Source organism: Lutra lutra, chromosome 4 (genome assembly GCF_902655055.1).
Source record: "Lutra lutra chromosome 4, mLutLut1.2, whole genome shotgun sequence".
In the NCBI taxonomy this organism is placed as follows: Eukaryota; Metazoa; Chordata; class Mammalia; order Carnivora; family Mustelidae; genus Lutra; species Lutra lutra.
The window spans coordinates 168240149-168263617 of record NC_062281.1 but is presented as its reverse complement, the minus strand read 5'-3'; the positions used below and the strand labels follow the sequence as shown (position 1 = coordinate 168263617).

General features: G+C 44.5%; 1 pseudogene; it reads right to left on the bottom strand.

Annotated features, from left to right (window-relative positions):
- Window positions 1–1844: 1844 nt before the first annotated feature.
- On the bottom strand, window positions 1845–10150 carry LOC125097410 (elongation factor 1-beta-like; annotated as a pseudogene).
- Window positions 10151–23469: the final 13319 nt, after the last annotated feature.

Genomic DNA, 23469 nt, shown 5'->3' with positions numbered 1-23469 from the left:
TTACATTCTTTTTCAGTTGGCTATCCAGCTTTCCCAACAGCATTCATTGAAGAGACTATCCTTTTCCTATTTTGTGTTCTTGGTGCTTTTGTTGAAAATTAGTTGGCCATATGTGCCTCGGTTTATTTTGGGGCTTTCTATTCTGTTCCACTTGTCTATGTGTTTGTTTTCATGCTGATACCATGCTGTTTGATTATTATCACTTTGTAATATAATTTGAAATCAAGAAGAGTGATATGTCCAATATTTCGTTCATTTTACTCAAGATTGCATTAGCTATTCAGGGTCTTTTGAGGTTTCATAATTTTAGGATTTTTTCTATTTCTGTGAAAAATACCTTTTGAATTTTGGTAGGAATTGCATTAAATCTATACCTTGTTTTAACTAGAATTGATATTTTAAAAATAGTAACTTTTAATTTGTGAACATAGATTTTTTCAAAATTTAATTTGTCTTCAGTTTCTTTCATCAGTGTTTAATAGTTTTCAGTGTACAGATCTTTTACCTCTTTGGTTAAATTTATTCCTAGGTATTTTATTCTATTGGGAAAGGGAATGTTTTCTTCATTTTTTTTTTTTTTTTGGTAGTTTGTTGTTTGTGTATAGAGATGCAACTGATTATTGTTTGCTGATTTTCTATCTTTCAACTTTACCAAATTTATTTATTCGTTTTAATAGTTTATTTTGGCGGAGTATTTAGGGTTATATATTTATAAGACTATGTTATCTGCAAAAGCAGCAATTTTATTTCTTCTTATCTGATTTGTATGGCAAGCATTATTAATTTCAAAGAACCAGCTTTTGGCTTGGTTGATTTTCTCTATTTTCCTGCTTTCAATTTCACTGATATTTGCTCTAATTATTACTTCTTTCCTTATGCTTGCTTTAGGCTTCAATTTCTCTTCTTTTTCTAATTTTCTAAGTTGGAAGCTTAGATTGTTGATGTTAAGATCTTTCTTCTTTCCTAATACATGTGTTCAAAATGCTATAAATTTCCCTCTAAGCACTACTTTCACTGCATCCCACAATTTTTGATAATTTATACCTTCAGTTAGCTCAATTATGCACAAGTGTATTGTTTAATTTCCAAGTTTTTCGAGATTTTCTACCTATCTTTCTGTTACTGATTTTTTTTGTTTAATTCCATTGTTGTATTGAGAGCAGACATCGTATCAGTTCTATTCTTTTCTATTTAAGTTGCGTTTTATAGCCCAGCATGTGGTCTGTCTTGGTGAATGCCCCAAATGAGCCTGAGAAGAGTGTGTGTTCTGTTGTCCTCAGATGAAGTAGTTGATAGATGTCAATTATTCCCAGTTGACTGATGCTGTTGAGTTCCACTGTGTCCTTACTGATATTCTGTCTGCTTGATCTGTCAGTTACTAAAAGAGCCTCCAACTATAATAATGGATATGTCTATTGTCCTTGCAATTCTATTGGTTTTTGTCTCACATATTTTGGTGTGCTATTATTAGGTGCATACACATTAAGGACTATTAACATCTTTATTTTTTTAAGATTTAATTAATTTATTTGAGAGAGAGAGAGAGCGCATGAGGTGAGGGGGGCAGAGGGAGAGAGAGAAGCAGACTCCCCACTGAGCAGGGAGCCCAATGTGGAGCTCAATTCCAGGACTCCAGGATCATGACCTGAGCCAAAGGCAGACACTTAACTCACTGAGCCACCCAGGTGTCCCCCATCCTTCTAGTTTTAATTGAGCATTTTTATGATCCTATTTTGTCTCTTCTTTTAGCATATCAATCATATATTTTTTCTTTTTCTTTTCTTTTCTTTTTTTTTTTTTGGTCTTTCAAACTTCTATTTAATGGCGTTGATCTATGATAGATTTTAGATCTTATAAAAAGTAGCCATGTCCATGGACTGCACATATTCCTCAAAAGCAGTTGTAAGGGCCTATTTAGCCAGAGAGATTTCATCTCAGTTAAACTGATTTTGTTGTTTATGCAGTAAAACTTAAACTGACCACCCCACCCCCGCTGGCCTAGGGGAACTTACTTAAAAGCAAGTCCGGGAAACCAGTAAAATGTGGTCGACCAGTCCCTGATAACAGACCCCAAATACAAGGGCAGGTCAGGTCAGGTGGAGATAACAGAGTCCGAATGCAGGGATGAGTTGGGCCAGGTGGAGACATCCAATCAGTGGGGCGCGCATACTGTCTCCCTAGCTACCAAGGAGTGTGGGCCCCGCCTTTTGGGCGCATTTTGGGTGCCAGTTCTGACCAAGGCGATAGGCTAGTTCAAATAGCTACTATGGGGTGAATTGTAATTCAATTGGCCACCCGTGTGTGACCTAGCATGACTGTGCACCTTTCTCTGTGTGTTGCAATCTCATTGGCCACCTGTGTATGGCCAGGCTCAACCACATGGCCTTTTCTCTATAAAAGTTAGTCTGTGAGGCTGGGAGTCACTCGCTCTCTCTGTAAGAGGCGGCCCCGAACGGTTGGCTTGATTCTTGATGCTTGGTGCAAAATAAAGCTTTGCTTGACCTTCACTTTGTATCAGTCTCGCTCCTTTGATCACAGACCTAACAGCAGTGATCCACTCTTCCAGCCTATCTGTTCCAGCTTTATTGCCTTCCACTATGTACTGTTTTTAAAGTTCTGTAATTCCATCCCCCATTGGAACTAGTTTAGAAGAGCCCCCGATCATGCTGTCTGCTTGAATGCTCCTGACACCCTCCTCTGGTTTTGCTGTATCTGTGTCATCCCAAGTTTTCACATCCAGTAAGCTGGAAGACCTGGCAACAAGTACTGGTTTTTTTTGTTTTGTTTTGTTTTGTTTTTTAGATTTTATTTATTTATTTGACAGACAGAGATCACAAGTAGGCAGAGAGGCAGGCAGAGAGAGAGAGAGGAAGGGAAGCAGGCTCCCTGCTGAGCAGACAGCCCGATGTGGGGCTCGATCCCAGGACCCTGGGATCATGACCTAAGCCGAAAGCAGAGGCTTTAACCCACTGAGCCATCCAGGCGCCCCACAAGTACAGGTTTTTCTTTCTTTCTTTTTTTTCTTTCTTTCCTTTTCTTTTTGCTTCTTCACTTTCCTCTTCCTTCTCAGATCCAGAAAGATCAATGTCATTATTATCTTTACTATCTGTGTCTCCACTTCCTATGATGTCCTCCACATTAGCAGGACCATACTTGTCCAAAGCTTTCTTCACTCCTGGAAGGCTGGCCTTTTCCTTTTTGTCAGACTTGATGTGATTCTATCAATGTATGGCATGATACAAGTCAGTGGGTGTGGGGCTGGAGACTCCTTCAAATACTGCCGGTCTACTTATGACAGCACGCACCCCTTGATGTAGCTCCTGTCTGCCAGGTAGTTGTTGAACATCTGGAGGCTAGTGGGGCTTTTCAAGTCTCCAAAACCCCTGGCATCAGCTGATCCGGAACCGGGAGACAGTAAAGGAAAAGAAGAGTGCAGGTGGTCTGCTGATCGCTAAAAGGGGAAAAAAAAAACCTCAATTACCTTTCTTTAAAAAAAATTTCTTAGTGTTTTCCCCAGAGTTTGCAATAAACATTTATAACTAGTCTTCATTCACTCTCAGATAACACCATATTGCCTCATGGGTAGTAAAGTTACCTTTATAATAGAGTATTACCAATTCCTTCCTCCTGTCTTTTGTTACATTGCTGTCATTTACTTCACTTATCCATGTACTATAATCACCTAATACATTGTTACTATTATTACTTGGAGGAAATGATAATCTATTGGCTCAGTTATCAATAAGAAAAACAAAGTACTCTATTTTACCTTCACTTATTCCTTCTTTGGTGATCTTTTGTTTCCTGTATAGATCCAAATTTCTGACCTATGTCATTTTTCCTCTCCCTAAAGACCTTTAAACATCTGTTGCAGAGGTGGCATATTGGTGATAAAGTCTCTGAGGTTTTGTTTGTCTGAGAAAGTCTATTTCTTCTTCACTTTCGAAGGATAATTTCATTAGATATTGAATTCTGGGTCAATGGTTTTTCCCTTTCAGCAGTTTGTCTGTCTGTCCTTCTGTCTGTCTATTTATTTATTTCTGAAAGAGAGAGAATGTGCAAGTGAGGGTAGGGAGGGGCCGACGGAGAGAGGGAATCCTAAGCAGGCTCCATGCTCAGTGCAGAGCCCAAGGTGGGGCTCCACGTCACAACCCTGAGATCATAAACTGAGCCAAAATCAAGAGTGAGACACTCAAGTGACTGAGTCACCCAGGAGCCCCTCTTTCAGCAATTTAAATGTTTCCTTCCACTCTCTTTTAGCTTGCATGGTTTCTTGTTGTTGTTGTTTAAGATTTTTTTTTTCTAATTAATCTCTACACCCAATGTGGGGCTCAAACTCACAACCCTAAGATCAAGAGTTGTATGCTTCACTGACTGAGCCAGCCAGGTGCCCCAAGCCTTCATGGTCTCTGATGAGAAGTCTAATGTAGTTCTTATCCTTGCTCCTCTCTAGGTAAAGTGTTGTTGTTTTCCTCTGTTGCTTTCAAGATTTTCTCTTTGTCGTTGATTTTCTGCGGTTTGATTATGATATGCTTAGGAATAGATTTTTTAGTATTTATCTTCCTTGGTGTTCTCTAAGCCTCCTGGGTCTGTCTTTTAGTGTCTGTCATCAATTTTTGAAAATTCCCCGGCCATTACTCCTTCAAATATTTCTTCTGCTCTGTCCCCTCTTTCTTCTCCTTCTCTTTTGGTATTCCAATTATATATTTGTTACACTTTTTAAAATTGTTCCACAGATATTGGATATTTTGTTCTTTTTTCTCATTCTCCTCCCCCCTCCCCACCCCCCCATCCCGGCCCCTTGCATTTTAGTTTGGGAAATGTCTACTGACATATTTTCAGTTTCAGTGATTTTTAGTTTGGCCATGTCCTTTCTACTGATGAGCCCATGAAAGACATTCTCTATTTCTATTACAATATATATATATATATATTTAAAGATTTTATTTATTTATTTGACAGAGAGATCACAAGTAGTCAGGCAGGCAGACAGAGGAGGAAGCAGGCTCCCTGTGGAGCAGAGAGCCCGATGCGGGGCTCGATCCCAGGACCCTGAGATCATGACCTGAGCCGAAGGCAGAGGCTTTAACCCACTGAGCCACCCAGGCGCCCCCTATTACAATATTTTTTAAGACTATTTTTTAAGAGGCACCTTGATGGCTTAGTCAGTTGAGTATCTGGCTCTTGGTTTTTGGTTCAGATCATGATATCATTGGTTGTGGGATCAAGCCCTGCTAGGGCTCCATGTTCTGGGTGGAGTCTCCCAGAGATTCTCTCCCTCTGCCCCTCCCACTGCTCATCTGCTCACAAGTTCTCTCTCTCTCTAAAAACAAATAAATACATATTTTAAAAAATACTATTCTTTAAGAGAAATTTTATGTTCACAGCAAAATTAAGAGGAAAATACAGAGATTTCTCATTTATCTCCTTCTTGCACACATTCACAACCTCTCCTACTATCAACATCCTCCACCAGAGTGGTACATTTGTTACAATGATGAACCTATATTGACACATCATAATGACCCAAAGTCCAGACTTATCATTAAGTTTGACTCCTGGTGTTGCACATTCTGTGGGTTTAGACACATGTAAAATGACATGTGTTCACCATTTTTATATCATACAGACCATTTTCACTGTCTTAAAAATCCTCTGCATTCTCCTTATTCACCACCTCCTCACAATTCTTAGCAATCACTGATCTTTTTACTGTCTGCATAGTCTTGCCTATTCCAGAATGTCATGTAGTTGGAATCATATAATATGCAGCCTTTTCAGTGGTATTCTTTCAGTTAGTAAAGTGATTTAAGATTCCTCTGTGTCTGTTTTTGGCTCGATAGTTTGTTATTATTATTATTATTTTGATGAATGACATTCCATTGTCTAGAAATAAACTGGAAACAGTTTATTTATCCAGTCATCCACTGACGGACACCTTTGTTGCTTCCAAGTTTTGGTAATATGAAGTTTCAACTTTATTTGTTTATTTATTTATTTATAACTTTTTTTTATTCTTTCATAGATTTTCTATCTCTGCTTTCATTGCCTATCTGCTTTTGCATACTGTCTATTTTTTCCTTGAGTCTTTAACATATTAATCATAGTTACTTTACATTCTCAGTCTGATAATTCTAAAATTTCTGCCATATATGAGTCTGGTTCTGATGATTGCTTTGTCCATTCAAATCATACATTTTTTTCTTCCTTTTTATTATGCCTTGTAATTTTTTGTTGAAAGCATAACGTGATGTATTTGATAACATGAACTGAGATAAATAGGCCTTTGGTGTGAAGTTTTATGTTAACATGGCTAGGAGCTGTGTTTAATGTTTGTTATAGCTTTAAGTGTCAAAATCTTTAATTTTCTCTAGTATCCTTGTTTGTTAAGTTATCTTTTATCTTTGGGTTTTCCTAAAAACTCTCTTAAATAGAGTCCGGGTCTTATAGCTGTTTCACCTGTAATCCACCGTTAACATACTGGAGCCCTACTGATGTGGTGGTAAGCTATGGGGGAGGAGAGGACATCTATAATCCTGTGAATAAGTCTTAGTCTTTAGTGAGCCTGTCTCCCTGAGCTGTGACCTTCACAAATGATTCTTATGCCCTTTTTTCCCTTTGGGTGAGACAGAAAGACTAGAGGAGTTTGAGTTGGATAAATTCCCTTCCCCCACATCAAATAAAGTTCTTTGCCATTGAAAGATCGGCCTTTGTTAGGGAGAATGCTCTGGACTTTATTTCAGAATGATTGCTGTTCCCTTCCTTCCCCTGCCAAAGACATGAGATTGTTGTTTTGACTCTTCAGCATGACAACTTGGAGGGGTTTCTGGAGGCAAGATCTACAGAAGTGCAAGGTGCCCTATGACTGTAGCTCTGAAGAGTTTCTCACTTATACTAATTTTTACTTCATCTCTAGCAGTTCATTAAAATTACTGTTTAAGTTTACCTACCATCTATGGCTCCAGCAGCTTTTTCTCAAGGTGAGTTGCTCTGGGCTGTGATTCTTTGTATTAATCTGTCTCCCCAGATTTCAAGGTAGTGGTTTGCACTTTGCCATTAATTCCTTAATGAATCTAAAAAAAGTCACGATTTTCAATTTGTTCAGCTTTTATTTTTGTTGTAAGGTTGAGAGTTATGGCTTTATGTGTTGGAGATGAAACTTCAAGTCTCTAAGCATCCTTTTAATGAGTTGGGAAACTTCTAGTCTTTGTATGTCTAAAAAAGTCTTTTCTCCCCTTTCACTTTGAATGATCATTTATCTGGGTATAAAATTCAAGATTGCCAGCTATTTTCAGTCAGCATTTTACAACTACCACTTTACCGTCTTTTTGTTGTATATTATTGCTGCTAAGAATTTTGCTATCTCTCCACGTATCATTTCTTTGTAAATTATCTGCCTTTTGGTAGTTTTAAAGATTTAATTTTTTCCTTGAAACTTTACATACCTTCTATAATATGTCTCTCTGTGTATAGAATTATCTTCAGTTGATCTATTTTTTATATAATGAATTATATATTCCTTAATTCTGAAAAATTTTCAGTTCTGATATTTTTAAATGTTCCATTTCTATCATTTTCTTCATTCCCCTTTTATGAAGGCCATTAGACTAATATTAGCTTTTCAGTTCATTCTCCATGTTTCCACAAATCTACTTACTCAAATCATGTTCATTCTATGTACTTGGGATATTCTTAAGCATTATTTCCTACAAATTCTCTCTTTATTTCTTTGTCCATTCTGGAGTTTACCCCATTTACACTCTTTTTGTCCATAAGGAAGATGTTCTATTGAGCCAAAATCTTCCTTCAGTCCCAGTGTGTCCTCTGAAAACACCTGTTCAAATCTGCCTTCAAAAATCCCTTGAAATATTTGAAGACCAAGATGCCAGCCTCCCTCTTTTTTAGGTTAAACACCACAGATAGAGGTCATTGTGAACATAAATGGGTCACAGTGAATACTACCTTTTACAATATGGTATTGGGAAATTTGAAAAGTAGATCGATATCTAAATTTTAATCAATAATCCTAGAAGTGTTCATTGGGAACCTGAGGAGCAGCTTGGAAAATTTCCCTGTGGTACATAAATTTATCTTATGTGTCTCATTTGGTTTCAGTCATTTATTAAACAATAATTTATTATATGTTCAGTTTGTATTAATTATCCTTCTGAGTGCAGGAGTTATGCCAGGGATCAAGACATGGTCCTCAGTTGTGTCAGGTTGAGATTGTGAGTGGGATGGAAAGGGATGTGACTGTCCAGGCAGAGAGTACAGAGTGAGGAGAGTGCCAGAGAGCACTTGGAAAACCATTTTCAGATTCCCATGCAACATTTAGTAGCACTCCAATCATATTAAGTGGGCCCAAGTGTAGCTTCAGGGACCATCCAGTGGAAGTTATTATCCCTTCATTATGGAGCTACAGAGGGTCAGGCTCAGCTCTTACAGCATTTAAGCCAGTTATGATCAAGGACAGATAGAATAAATGACTTCAACCCACCAGCAAGTGAGTCCAAGATTTGCTCCATTGACTTCTGCCTCAGACGTTTGTTAATTCACTCACTGTGGTGGATTAATGACACCAATGGCTCCTAGTAATTGTCTTTCTGTATCCAAACCTTTTGCCTTGTAACTTTGTAGTCCCCTCCTACCCTGACTCCAGGCTTGGCCACATGACTTGCTAGGGCTAATGTGATGTTTGCAAATGTGATATGGGTAGAAGCTGGAAAAGTGCCTGTAGATTTCCACATCTTCTCTTGTATCTCTGTCTTCCCTGTGATAACAAGACTATTCTCTTCTGGAACCTTGTCCAAGACTAGCTCTTTCTTGTTTTGGTTTCTCTTGTATCTTGTCTTGACCCCTGTTGTTGGCATGAGAAGACACTTGGGTTTTCCTCATGGAGGGATGTGAGGGATACATGGAGGAGAGCTGTGTTGTTCCAGATGAGACCATCCTAGACCATCCAGCTCCCAGCTCACTTCCAGTTTACAGTCCCCGGCTGAGGTCAGTTAAGCTTGGCCCAGATTGGTAGAAAGCAGACTCAAATCAACAGAAATCTTAACTGAACCTATAGGTTTATGAGTAATATTAGGTGGCTGTTGTTTTAGACTACTAAGTTTTAGGATACCTTGTTATAGAGCAGTGCTAACTGATACAGAAATGGTAGTTATCTGAAGCTCAATCATTCCATGAATCTTTGTGGAATACTTACTTTGCTCTTGGGGCCTTATGGAAAGCTCTGCAAGGACTTTTTCTATTTGCTGCCATACTGGTCCCGTTGGCATGACCAAAATTCTACCTCCGTGTCCTTGTCCAGAACTTTGTATCCCTGCTGGGACTGGAGATGCCCTAATACCCCACTTGCTTAGCGGGGCCCCTGACCCCCAAGTTCTTTTCAACACCCCTCCCTTCCTTACTGGGTTCATTCTTTGAATGGATGAATTACTTACAATCCCTATACCTCACCTGGAGTGTATTTTTTTTTTTAAATCACCTAACTGTCCACTACTTTGCCTCCCAATCAGATTGGACCTATTTGGGTATGGACAGTGGTCTGAAGTGTATGCCTGTTTATTGCCCTCCTTTGGACTCTGCATTCACAGCTGGATGAAGAATCATCTTCTGTGAGTTTGTTCCCTGTATGGTTTGCTAGGGCTGCTCTACGAAGTACCATAGACTGTATGGCTTAAACAACAGAAATTCATTTTCTCATAATTCAAGAGGCTGGAAGTTTGAGATCAAAGTGTTGGCAGGGTTGGTTTCTTCTGAGGCTTCTCTTCTCAGCTTTTAGATGGCCACCTTCTCCCTGTGTCCTCACATGGTCTTCTCCACTGTGTGTCAATGTCCAAATTTCCTCTTCCCATAGAGACACCAATCTTATTGGATTCAGGCCCATCCTAGTGACTTCATTTTAACTTAGTTACCTCTTTACAGACCCGCTCTCCAAATATGGTCACATTCTGAAGTACCAGGGGTGAGGAATTCAACATAGGAATTTGGCGGGGTGGTACATAATTCTCCTCTTAACAGCCACTATGCTCAAATCTAGCTTTCCTTGTCTCTCTCTGGCCTATGTGTTGGAGATCTGAGTTTGCTGGGCTTCCAGCCACCTGAGCTGTGGCAGTTAAGCTCCCATGTATGTGGTACCCGACATAGAGTCTCTTGGCCATTGCAGTTTTGAGATGATAATGCCCAGTTTTCTCCTCTTTACATTGTTTTTACCTAATTGGTTCTCATGCTTGTTAGCAACAGTAGCTTTGACTAGAGTAGCTGAAGGTTCAAACGATACCACTTGCTGGCTGACATGAAAAAGTGTAAGAGAATATGAACTGTTGAGACCAAGTCCATGGAGGGGCTTCCTGGGGGACATTTTATTCTGGATGTAGTAGCTGCTCTTCCTCCTTCAGCCTGTCAGAAGGCCAGAGCCAAGGTGGTGTGTGCCTGGAGGTGGTGCTGCAGGAAGAGCAGTGCCCAGTTCCTGAGGATCCACAGCATCTCTGATAGGAGGCAGACAACACCCAGGAGGCAGCAGAGTTTTACAGAAAGGGCTTTGGAATGAGGCAAGACTATGTTTGATCTTGACTGCGCCATTTACTATTGATGACGTAGGGCAAGCCATTGAACCTTTCTGGGCCTCCGTTTCCTTATCTGTAAAATAGGGAAAATACCGCCTACCTCACAGGGCCAAGCACTCTGCCCGACCCTATCAGGGGTCCATATATGTGCTGACCAAAAAGGGATGACCCCAAGCTGGGAAACCAGGAGGGACCCATCTGAAACTTTTAGGGGATAGTGACATGTCACAGAATGGTTGAATAACATCAGTCTGAGAGCCTGCCCAGGATTTCTCTTTCCTTAAGCTCCCCTCTATGTGCATGTACTTACGTGCGTGTACACACACACACACGTGCGCACACACACACACACACACACACACACACACACACACAGGATGCATACTAAACAAGTAAGCACCATCCCCAGTCCATGGACACACACCTGTGAATACACAGAGTACACACACCCACGCACATAGGAGCTTGTACAACCCCAGTGGGTCCCTCTATTATAGATAGACACACATACACAAGTGTGTGCCCAAAAACACACTCCCAGGCCCCTTCATGGTGGCTGGTTTCCCTCTGTAAAATGGGACCCTGAGTTCCTCACCATACAGTCTCCGATATATATCTTAATATTGGAGACCAGACCATAACATATATCTAAATATTGAGGATCCTATATTGAGTTGTCCCCCTCAATATATCTAAAATGAAATGTGAAGAGGGGGAAAACCCCCACGGAGAATTGGAAGCCATACATACAGATTACAATCACCCAATGTTGCTGGTGGAGAAAAATGGATGTTGAGCATTGAATGTTAAAAATTGTGTTGAATTAGATAAGAAAATCCCGTGTAGACTTTGTTAATGATTCATAATCAGCTAATAAGCTCATCTTGAGGAGAATAATGATCCACGGACCTGTTGGCTCGTTTATCACTGTGTCTTACAACATTGGCAAAGAAACTAATTAAATCCCCGCATCATTACAGAGAATCCCTTTTAATAGAGATACAATGATGCACTAGAGGCTACAGATTACACTGCAAATTGTACCAAGAGATTTTGGACAGCGGGTTTTAATTAACATGTGAGCCAGAAGCAGCTCGCTTAAATAATAACCAGTGCTGGGACCATCTGCACGGAGGAGTCAGGCTGTAGGAGGAGAAGAGGATGGAGGCCCAGGAGGCAAGGAGAGCAGGGGCTGGGCCTGGAAGGGGTTTCAGAGTCGGGGCTATGGGGAGAGGGGAGAAACCGAGACGGGGCTTGAGTCCAGGAGGGGAAGGGAAGCAAAAGCTGGTGGGTGTCAAGGTCAAGAATCAGAGCAGGTGAAGGAATGTAGCTGCTTCTGGGGAAGCCGGAGATGGGGATCTACACTGTGGCATGAGAGTCAGCAGAGTCACAAGAACTCTAGACAGAGTCTCCTGCTCCCCTCCCTGCCATTTTCCATTTGGACAAATAAAACCTAGAGAGACCACCATGGGCATCATGGACCACTGTCTGGATTCCAGCCCTTGGCAGTCAGATTAGCAAGTTGCTGAGAGCTGCCGTAAAGCAGGCAGGGTGGGCGCATCGAGAGGGACCCGGCTCTCTAGCTTCTGCTGTGGAGCAGGGGAGGCCTTAAGTGGCACAACCCACGAGGCTTTGATAGCTGGAGTCCAAGGCTTTCCTCCTATGCTCTTCTGTAGCTGGCTTTCAAGGAAATGCTTCAGCCAGTGGGCCAGCAGACAGACAGAAGGACAAGTGGGCCAGAAGGCAGGTGAGTGAAGAAGAAAGCCATGAACTCTGCTTAGCCATGAGTTGCATGTACATTCTTGGAATTGAGTTCCTGGCAAACCCAGGGAGAACTTTATTACCTTAAGGCAAATGCTGGTACCCCAGGGAGGCCTAAACGGTTCTCCTGCAAGGGCTGGTCCTGCTGAGTTGGACTTCCTGAGGGCAGAGGCCCATGTGGGGACTGCCTGGGTCACACAGCAACTGCTTTGACTTAGTTTGAGCAACTTGTCATCCATTTTCCCTGGCAGTCCCCGAGTCTGGGTACTTTACTGTTCCCTCCTCCCTCAGAATCCAGGCTTTCCTTCCCAGGCTGAGGCCCAACACTGAGGTGGCCTGTGCCACAGGCGGCGTCTCGGACTTCAAAGAGGCTTTTCTGACAGCTGGGAGAAGATCAAGTGTCTGTGCAGGCAAGACGCGGGAAAGAATTCTCCTCAAGTTCATGTCCTTCTCTCTGAGAAAATAAGCTGAAGGCTTCCTCCTCTGAGGCTTGTATATTAGTATTTTTTTAAGATCGGCAGCAAAATGATTCATAAAACCTTGGAAACAGATTTCTTGTAAAGCCTCAAAGAACAATGGCTCATTGTGTACCGAGACTCCCACCTGATATTCTGCCAAAGGCGTGATGCGGGCTCCTTCGAGATGGAGCTGCACCCAGCAGTCATTTCCCAGCCTGCTCTTCTCCTGGGGTTCCATGGCAACACCGCAGAGATCCCAGTACCTTCCAGCATTCCCCAGGCAGCATTCACCTTTGTGCCCAAGCCCCCGGACTGCCTCACGGCTGGAGTACTATTCATCTACCAGAAGTCCTGCCAACACTATGCACTCGGGCTTCCAAATCAGCCCCCCCGCCACGTGCACACGTATGCACACGTGGGCACGTGTGTGCTCACACACGCATATGCACGCACATGCACACTCCTGCCCTCTTCCCACCCTGGAAGCTGGCGGTCTGAGCCACTGGCACTCCTCCTCTCCTCTCAGCCCCAACCAGGTCTGCCGTCCCAGGTCCCTCACGCTTCCTTTCTTTGTCTCCTCCCCATCCACCGGGTCCCCATTCCACAGTTATGGAGTAAACAGAAGTCAGATACCCTCTAGTTCAACCTCCTCCCTTTATAGACAAGGAGAGGGAGGTGCCTCTCAGAGAGGGAGGGGACCATGATCATGAATGTCATCTTGGGGAACAGAGCAAGCACTCAAGTGTGGCAGGCATCATTCCACTGTGCAGAACAGTGGCCACTGTCACCCTTTCAGCTGCCTCTTTGGGACTTCTCAAGGAAGCCTGCACAATTCCTTCCTCCCTGGTCTCTGCCTTCCATCCCACCCCCTCCTCAGATCCTTGGGATCCCACAGGGATCCTGCTGTCCCCCACTCTGAAGCTACGAGAGCCTCCAGCTACACGTATGGATGGTGCCAGTCCCAGGGACTTCAAATCTGGAAGGGACTTTCAAGGGTCGCTAATCCCACCCACTCATTCTGCAGTCAAATGCTCTACCACTGAGCTATACCCCCTCACCCACTCATTCTGATGGATGAGTAAAGTGAGGCTCTGTGAGGTTGATTGGGGGTGAACAGAGGGACCTGTTGGGCCGGTGCTTGGGAAGACCAAGAAGTGTTGTGGCCCACATCCAGGCTTTATCATGCTTTTATTACAAAAGCTGCTACTGGCTTTGATCCACTGAGGCAGGGGAGGTGGCTGCTAGCTAAGCCTTGCCAACTTTCTTCCTTGTGGTGCCTGCCTATGGGCAACCCCTCCCTCCTCCCCCACAGGGCCCCGGGCCACCAAGCAATTCCAGGCAGGCAGCTGGGGCCTTACCTTGCAGTACAGGCTGGTGGCCGCATGGACTCTGGAGTCAGGCAGCCCGGGTTTGAGTCCCAGCTTCTCCCGCTAACTCTGTGCCAGTATAGCCGCTGTTACTAGTGCCGTGCTGGAGCTGGCCTGTGAGGGGCGCTTGTTAGACTTGAGGAATTTTGTAAACCAGTGGTTAAATACAACCATTATTAAAAATTAAGTGATATAAACTCATAATTAAATAAATTATGCTTAAAACAAAGGCCATAAACACTAAAACAAAATCATTTTCTAATTATTTTATTATCATCTCTATCCTAGAGTTAATACTCCAGAGGCCGGTTATATCTGCTGCATCTGTATGCTATGCAAAGTGGTGCGCTCCCTGCCTCTGCTCTCCCTACCTCTCATTCCCACTCCAGGATCCAGGATGTCAAGTTAGTAGCTTGCTGCTGTCCATGGTGCGAGCATGGAAGTCAGCAGATACCACAAATCTGGGCAGGTCCTCCCCATCCTCCAGGGCTTTCTCCCCCTTCTCAGTCCCCCTCCTCCCTCTCCTCTTCCTTCCCCTTCCCCTCCTCCTCCTCTTTCATCTTACATTTTTTGGAGAGCCAGTCTCTAAACATTTACCAGCATGCCCCTACTTGTGTCTGACCCTCCCAGCAACCCTATAAACTTCGGGATTCTAGCTTTACAGAGTAGGAAACTCAGACTTACAGCATCAAATGGCATCTCCCAGGTGGAACTGGTAGGGCTAACAGCAGGAACGGATGGAGCTCACCCATGACTTACAGCTCCCTGCTCGCTCATCATCCTCTCTCTGAAGACATGTGAGTAACCACCCAGAGCCTTGGGTTTCTTACCCCTGCAGCAGGGATAGCATCACCTAACACAGTTGGTTTGAGAATTAAGTGAATATTCCCAGAGCACCCGGCATGGCACTACACACACTAAATATGAATGAGATAAATGTTGCTTTTTGTCATCTTTCCTCTTCTTTCCTCCTTCCTCCCTCCCTCTCTCCTTCCCCCTTCTAGCAATCAAAATTATTGTCATTTGGGCTGACAACAGCCTGAGCACACCAACGTGGCCCAGGCCACTTCCCTCCAGAGGCGGCTTCTCTGGTTTTGGTGCCAACCCTGGGCCACATCCTCCCCGGTGGCTGGGGCAACTGGAGCTTTCTGCCAGCTGCTGGGCTTCAGGAGGCTTCAGAGGCAAAGGAGCGAGAAGGTCAGAGAAAGGATTAGAAGTTGCAGTCTAGGAAGCCAAAAGCACTCAGAGCACCCTGCCCACCCTGGTTCCCTTGCCCTGCCCTCTACTCCTCACTTAACAGAGGCCACTGGTCCACCCCCCTCCTCTGACTCCACCCTGAGACACTCCCTTGGTGCCACCACGATGCCTAGTGCACTAGAGGAACCATTCCAGGGCTTCTGCCAAGTCCAGAGTCAGGCCACTGAGACCCTCAATCTCCATGTTGTGGCTAAAGACCTTCTTCCATGTCTCTCCTCCCTTCAGCTTCCCAACCAGAAACTATCCAGGGCCACTCCTATGCCTGCCCTGCTTCCTCCTATCCAGAGACTGAGCTGTCCTTCCTGCTCTGGTGTCCTGGCCAGGCCTGACACTATGTCCCCCACTGTCCGCACAGCCTCCCTGTCCATCTTGCTCTGCCAACCACCTCCTCCCTGTCTCACACATCCTCTCCCTCTCTCCTGGATGTTTCTTCTCAGATTATGAACAAACTGAACATTTTTCATCTAAAAATAAAACCTCCCTCCTTCAACCCAATGATTTTTTTGTTCTCCTTCATTGCCTTTTTTCTCTTCTGTTCAGAGCCAGACTCCTGGAAGGGTAGGCCCTGTGTCCACTTCCTCACCTCCCCAGATACTCTCCCACCACACTGTCTTCACTCCCACAGAAACCAATCCCATTAAGACCTCCATATTGGTTTATCTGAATCTACTGGCCATTTTCAGCCTCTCCAGGACCTCTCTGAGCCATCTGACACCTGACTACCTTCTCTTTTATTGAAACCCTCTTCTCATGTCCAGTGTTTCTGGATCTCCTTTTGTCTTTCTGACTGGTCCTTCCAAAGCTCATCTGCTTCAACCCTCAATACTTATTCAGTGTTGGTGGTTCTTCAGTGTCGAGGATCCTGTCCTCAGCTCTCTCTGTCTGATAACCACTCTCCCTGAGCATGCTCATTGCCCCCACCCTGTCCTGTGACCTCAGCCCCCACCAGTGTTCTGATCATTCAACAGCTCAGGTTAATCTCTCAAGCTTCAGACCTATAGACAAAACCATTCTTGCATAGCCCCTTGGTGACACTCAGCAGCTCAGACCCAATATATCTGAAAGGTGATAATTTCCCCCATGAATCTCTACTTCCTTCTGTGTTCTGCTCAGTGCCAGCAAACCCCCAGGTAGCCACATGAGAACCCTTTCCTTTTTTCTCCAACAGATCATCCAATTCTATTGACTCTACCTCTTACAGATACTTTAATTTATCTGCTTCTTTCTGTCCCCACTATAGCTCCTCTTGTTTCTCATTTAGAATATTCTAGCAGTCTTTCAACTCTAGTCTCTCTCAGTGTTGAGTCTTACTCTACCTTCAGCCTAACTACTGCCTAATTAAAATGTAGACCGTAGCTGTGTGAAGTTGTTCGGTGGCCTTTCTCCTGTGCTCAGGGTAAGCTCCAAATTCCCTGTCCTGGAAGAAAAGCCCTGTAGGACTTCAGCCCTGCACATCTCTTCACCCTTTTCTCTTATTAAAAATAAGAGAAAAAGGTTAAAAACCCTTTTAGACCTTTGGTTCTAACTGTGCTGAAAAACATGCAGTCCCCTGCACACAGCATGGTTATCCTTCCTCTAGAATGTACACTGGATACAGATGGGGACTTGCGGTGCTTTTGTTCTCAGTTGCAACTCCAGCCCTAGAACTGTGCCTCACAGAGACAGCCAGGAAATACATGAATGAATACCTTCTTGTCGTTTTGTGCATGCCTCTCCCACTTGATTCTACTCATTCTGTAAGACTCGGCTTGGACATCCTCCTCCTTGGAAAACCTTCCCTGACCTCGGTGGGCTGGGTCTTCTCACACCCTTTCCTTTCATTCCCATAGTCCTCATATCACTTTGCTTCCTTCTTTTCCTTGGAACTGTGTCTTATCTGTCTGGGTACCCCACGCCAAACACAGAACTTAACACCCAGTAGTACTTGCTCAGTAAGTGCTTGTTGAGTGAATGAAGCACTGGAAGGGGGTAACCAACCCCAAGCCTGCTTCTCCTCATGCCCACCATCCTCCCCTTTCCTCAGTGACCACAGCTCCCTCCTCAGACTTCTTTTCTGATGCTTCCAACATGGTCCTTTGTGGCTTCATCATCCTTATGAAAGCTTTTCAGAAACAAGGGGCTGTGAACTCTGGCTGGGTGCAGCTGAAGACATCACTATCTACATATTCCTCTCTAGGGGACTAGGATAGTTCCCAAGACTTGATCAATGGTATTGGGTTTCTCTGGTGTCTGCCTCAGAGGATCCAATATAGGACCCCATCTCCCTGGGGAAGAAGTCCATAAGATCCAAACAAAGAAAGGGCCAAGGTGAGTCTAAATTTACAGGCTGAGATTTGGGGATGCTTCTGTTCTAACAAGAGCTCAGGGCACTGGTCATGGAAACTGGTGGAAACTCTGTCATATCCTGGAGGAAGACTGTGACTTGGGGGCACAAGGGAGCCAATAATTCATGCCAGGAATACCAGATACTACAGCTAGTGAGGCACCACATTTAACTCTCACCCCTGTCTGCTACGAGAAGGAAGAGGTTGCTTCTGGCTTCCTTTCCTGATCAGAATGGTTTCAGGGAGTGAGAAGAGCCCAGTGCTAGATTAGGACCATGTTGTTAGTCACAGAACCAGCCTGAGGTCAGTCCTGAAATCCACTGACTGCCCCCCCCCCCGCCAAATTCCCTCATCTTCCCATCTCCTGTTCCATTCCTCTGAACCTTGTCTTCATCCTCAACAGGCTTTCCACTCCCCTACTTCTCTTAATCTCTTCCTCTGTCCTCCTCCTCTATGTTCCCAACCCTGACCCTGTTGTCAGCTTTTCCATCAAATGTCTCACCACCTCTAAGCAATTTTTATGCCCTTGGCTGCCCATTGCTCCCTGCTAATCCCAAACTCTGGGGAAACCATTCTGCTGGTTCTTTTCCTTCCTGGGCAGATCTTGACAGCCTTGCTGATTGAGTCTCCTGAAGATGGTCATTGGGACACCTGAGATGTCTGAGGAGGACCCTCTCTACTCCTGTTATGCTGACTGACCCAGGGTTGAGAGCTCTAGTGTGGCTGCTCCAAATCTTCTCCACTCTCCTCTAGGCACTGGTCCAAGATGAACGAATTCTCCTGGTTTTCTCAGAGAACAGGACAAGGAGAAATTGAAGCTCTTCCATTCCTTTCTTTTCCACTTCAGAAACACTGGGCATCTTCATTGCTCCCTCCTACCTATCGGAGGTAAGGTCTGGCTCTTGTTCTGAGAATTCCCTCCTCCTCTTCCTGTTATTCTATCCTCACCCCTCTCCTGAAACATCTGAAACCTCACTCCATCAGTCACCTTCCCTTTCTTGCATTTCCAATCTTTCCCTTTCAGTTGACATCTTCCTAGAAACTTAGAAACGTGCTCAAGTCCTCCTGACCCCCCTGAGTGACTGCTCTATCTCTCTCCATCATTCAACTTGTCACTGCTGCCACTTCCTCACCACCCACTCCTTCCTTCATCCTTGTGCAATCTGGCTTCCGCCCCCATTTCTCTATGGAAACTGCTCTTCTAATTTCTCAAGCAGCATCCTCATCACCAAATTTAATGTGTTCCTGGCCCACAGGAAGCACCGAGAAGGTGGGGACTCCATCCAAGGATTGGCTTAGGCACCAAGAAAAGTCAAGATTGGTGAGGGACCATATCCAGCAGTGGAGTCACCTACAGGTATGTTGGTCTTCAAATAACTGCCCTCTTGTGCCTTATACCCAGTGATCTTTGTGCGACCCTGTTAGGTAAAAAAATGGCCTCTCTCAGTAGTATCACACTGGTTCACTTTTCTCCAGGCTTAATATCTTCAATTCCTTAACATCTCCATAACCCACTCCTTTTATGGAACAATGCACAGGCTCCTCCCCATTCTCACTAGCCTCCTCTGATGGAAGACCTGATGGATCAACTAAACTGGTCCCTGCCCTTTCTGTAAAGAACTGGTCAACAGCAGCTTTATCTACTAAAAAGTACCAGGTGTTCTTAAGCTCTCTGTCATACTGACTCTGATCAGGAGCATGTAACAGTACATCCAACAAGTATGGTGTCTTGGTATAGAAAGATCATCTTTGCAATGAGTCTGTATGCAACTGGAAGTCACATACTTCTACTTTTTTAAAAACATCGTGTAAATTAGGTTCTTTTTTCCTTCATTTACTTGCTTGATGAGATATTACTGTAGTTCTACTTTTTGGTGCATTTTGTCTTCAATGGGTACTTGATAAATGCTGAATAAATGGATAAATGCATGAATGAGTGAATAAGTATTACAAATATCAGGTCTTTCTAGGTTTATCCTTAACCAGTTCTCCCTTGATAATGCTAAGAATATGCTTTGGGCCAATCTTTGGAAGTAAAACATATGAAGATTTGTCCTTGATGAGTAGGAAAATTTGACGAGATCCAACAGTGCCTGAAAGGGTCATCACTTTGTGGACTGCAGTCCCCTGGGAGGACAATGCAAGGTAAGGAAGGGAGCTGGAGGCAGATCTGTGGAGACAGGATGTGTCCTGCCTGGATATTCTTCAACACTTCGTACCTCTAAAGGGTATCATGGGGGAAGTTACAGTGCTGCCTGGAGCACTGGTCTGGTGCCCATCGGAGTGACCAGCCTCCTGTGGAATCCTGCTGCCTTCCTCCCATTGATTTGGCCAGGATCTTTATTGTCTGCTCAAATGTAATTAAAGAGTCCTCTGATGGTGCCAATTAAAGACTCGGAGGGACGGGAGCGGGTGCTCACGGCATCACATGGTGCGGCGCGGTGAAGCTGTAAACATCCATTAGCCATTACAGTTCTCATTAGTCCTTGAAAAACAACTCATTAGTGTCCATAGAACTGACAGGTAAATACAGCTAATGGGCTAAATCTATCAATAAATTCATTGTGTGCAAAATCAGGGTTTCTGTCATTGTGCTGCTTGCGGTGACTAATCAGAAGGTTAAATACTCCTCCTGCAAAAATATATATAAGTTGCAAAGCACTTAGCCTGATAGACTGTGAAAAAATGGCATGTGAGAAACTAATGAAGACATCAAAGGCTTTATTTATACGTAGGGTGGGTTCATTTCAAGTTCAGGTTGCTATGAACTGTCACAGCTGTTTAGCTGAGACTAAATTTTAGAAAGCATATTGATTTGTTTTAATTTAAACGGGGCAGTTTACAAAAGCTGCTTGAATCTGAAGTTATTCCAGAAATGATTGCTCAGTGCATGGTGGTGGAGGGGGGGGTCTCAGCAGGCTTCTGCTGCCCCCCCCATAGGGCATCTCCAGAGAGGCTGCTCATCCTGCAGATGTTGGGGTGGAGGGTCTCAGCAGTGTAGGATGGAAGAGTTGGACATGCTTTTAGGGCTCATCTAGCCCCAGATCCTCATGGGGCAGAGGGAAAACTGAGGCCAGGGAGGGCTGGCAATAGGCACAGGGTAATTCCGTGCACTGGTGGCAGGGACCAGGTCTCTGAGGTTTCCTTCTGCCTCTTGCTTCCTGTTTCTCTCCAGAGGAACCATGGTGCTCCTGGGACAGACAGGGTCACCCAAAGATGAGGGCTATCTCCTTGGGCATTTGGTGCTCTTTCACACCCTTGGCCTTTTCCAGCCATGCTACTTTAACCCAGAGATGCTGCGTCTTCCCATTTTCTGGATTCAGTTCAGCCTCTGTCCTTTGACTTCTGTACTTTGGGAAACAGTAGAAGCTCAGCTGCCTCTTTCCAGCCAAGAATCTACTATCTCCAGCTGTTTGTTTCCTGGACCTATGCCAAAATGTCCCCCTCTCACCTTGTTAGATGTAAGGGAGCGCTTCTTGATCTCAAAAGGATAAAACAGGAGAGGTTATAATCTGCTACCGGCAAGTTGTGTCTGACCTCTCTGCCCCAACCTGCAGGGTTTCTAAAATTTTCATTTGTAATCAGCATAAAACCCGGGAGATTTACATAAAATTTTGACTTTCCAGCTTCTTCTGGGAAATTGGAAGATCTGGCCGCACTGGGCTTGATTTCCAGCCTGGTTCAGGTCACTGGGGCTGATTGTTGGTTGCCCCTTTAGATGGGGCCGTGCTTTTCCAAACATCTTGCTGTCCTCTGGCCTGGGGGCTGCATTAGCACAGAACAGCATCTCCTCTGATGGTCACAGTGATGGTCATGCTGCTGTGTGCCACCACCCCTGCAGTGCAATGACTTCTGGATGGCCCTGGTTGCTCTGTGTCACCAGCTCCAGACTCAAATCCCAGGCAGGAGCAGCTAGGTGACTGTCGTGGCTCATCCCATCTCTAGCTGTAGGGGTCAAGGAGAGTAACGCCCTGCCCTTTTAGCTTCTGGGATGTGGACCTGACCCTGCCTCCCCACAGGATTCTCTGAGTGATGGGTCCCCAAATCTGACTAGGGCCTTCAGAGGTTCCTAGAAATTGCAAGTGTCTACTCCATCTTCCTCACCATTCCTTCAACTTGCTTTGTCCCCTCCAGTTCATGCTTTATGTGGCTTCTTTTAAAGAAGCAAATCTGAGCACACAGCTTCCCTGCATAAAAGCCTTCATGATCCTTTTGTTGTTTTAGAATAAAATCCAGAACCGTCACAATGTGGCATGGGGCTCTGAAGCCCTGGCCCCGTGGCCTCCCCTACTCTGTGCATGCCCCTCTGCTCTGCCTCACTCCAGCCTCTGTGGCCCCTTTCAGTCCCTCTGAACAGTATTATTGGCTTCCTGCTCCTGATGACATGGGCATCTGCAGTTTCTTCCAACTGGAATGTTCTTCCCCAGACATTTGCCTGTCCAGCCCCTCCACTCTAACCTCCCAGCCTCTTTCCTTTCCCTCAAAATTGCAAAACTTATCTTGGGGCCTCTATAGTTTCTGTTCCTTCTGCTTGGAATGCATTTCCCTAGATCTTTCCATTGCCAGCTTCATCTCATCTGTCAGGTGCCAGCTTAAATATCATTTCAGAAAGGTTTGCACCAGCCCCTCCCACCCATCACTCTGCTTCAAGGTATGGAGTGTGATCTGAATTTACATCATTTACTTGTGGTGTCCTTGCCTATTTTCTTCCCCATCATAAAATACAAGCTTCATGAGAGCAAGACTCTGTCTCTATTGTTTTCAGACATAGCTTCTGCACCTAGACAGGTGCCTGGCTCATAGAGCTCTCCATGAAGAGCTGTCACCTGAACTGCATCAGAGAATGAGAACATCTCCCAGCTTGGAGAGGACCTCATCTTCTCAGTTGTCATAAGGGCACTGGGGCCCAGAGAGGCAAACCTGATGTGACAATGAGCAAAGATGAAGCCAAGTCAAAGGGAACCTGAAAAGAAATTCGACCTTATTAATAATCAGGGATATATAAACTAGAACAGCAGGATACGACTTTCACCCCTCAGTCTGGCAAAACTTGTGTTGGTGAGGATCTAGGAAAATGGGAAGGTCCATGGCCGCCAACCTGGACAGCAACTCAGCAATCTCTAGGAAAACTGAAAATGCACATACTCTGTCAGTGAGCAATTATGTTCTTGTGCCTGATCTGGAGAAACCCAGGTGTGCACAAAGATGTTGTACAGATGTGCCTTCATTCCATGAATGTTTACTACACACCTACTATGTGTTCTACATACCGGGGATGGAAATGCAAGTAGCCCCTTCCTTCATACAGCTTACATTCTGCTTGGGGAGAGACAGGCGATCATCAATAAATGAGTAAATAAGTTAAAGTGTATGTCAGGGGCATCTGGGTGGCTCAGTGTGTTGGGTGTCTGCCTTTGGCTCAGGTCATGATCTTGGGGTCCTGGGATCGAGCCCTGCATCAGACTCCCTGCTTAGTGGAGAGCTTGCTTCTCCCTCTCCCTCTGCAGTTACCACCACCGCCTCCCATCCCACCACTTGTGTTCTCTCTTATGCTCTATCTATAATAAATAAATAAAATCTTAAAAAAAAAAAAGTCTATGTCAGATAGTGGTAAGTGCTGTGGAGGAGAGTGAAGCCAGGTAAGGTGCAAAGGGAGCCCTGGGGGCACGGGGCTGCTGTTCTTTGGAGGGCCTTTCCAATGGAGAGACATCTGGGCAGAGTGAAGCATGTG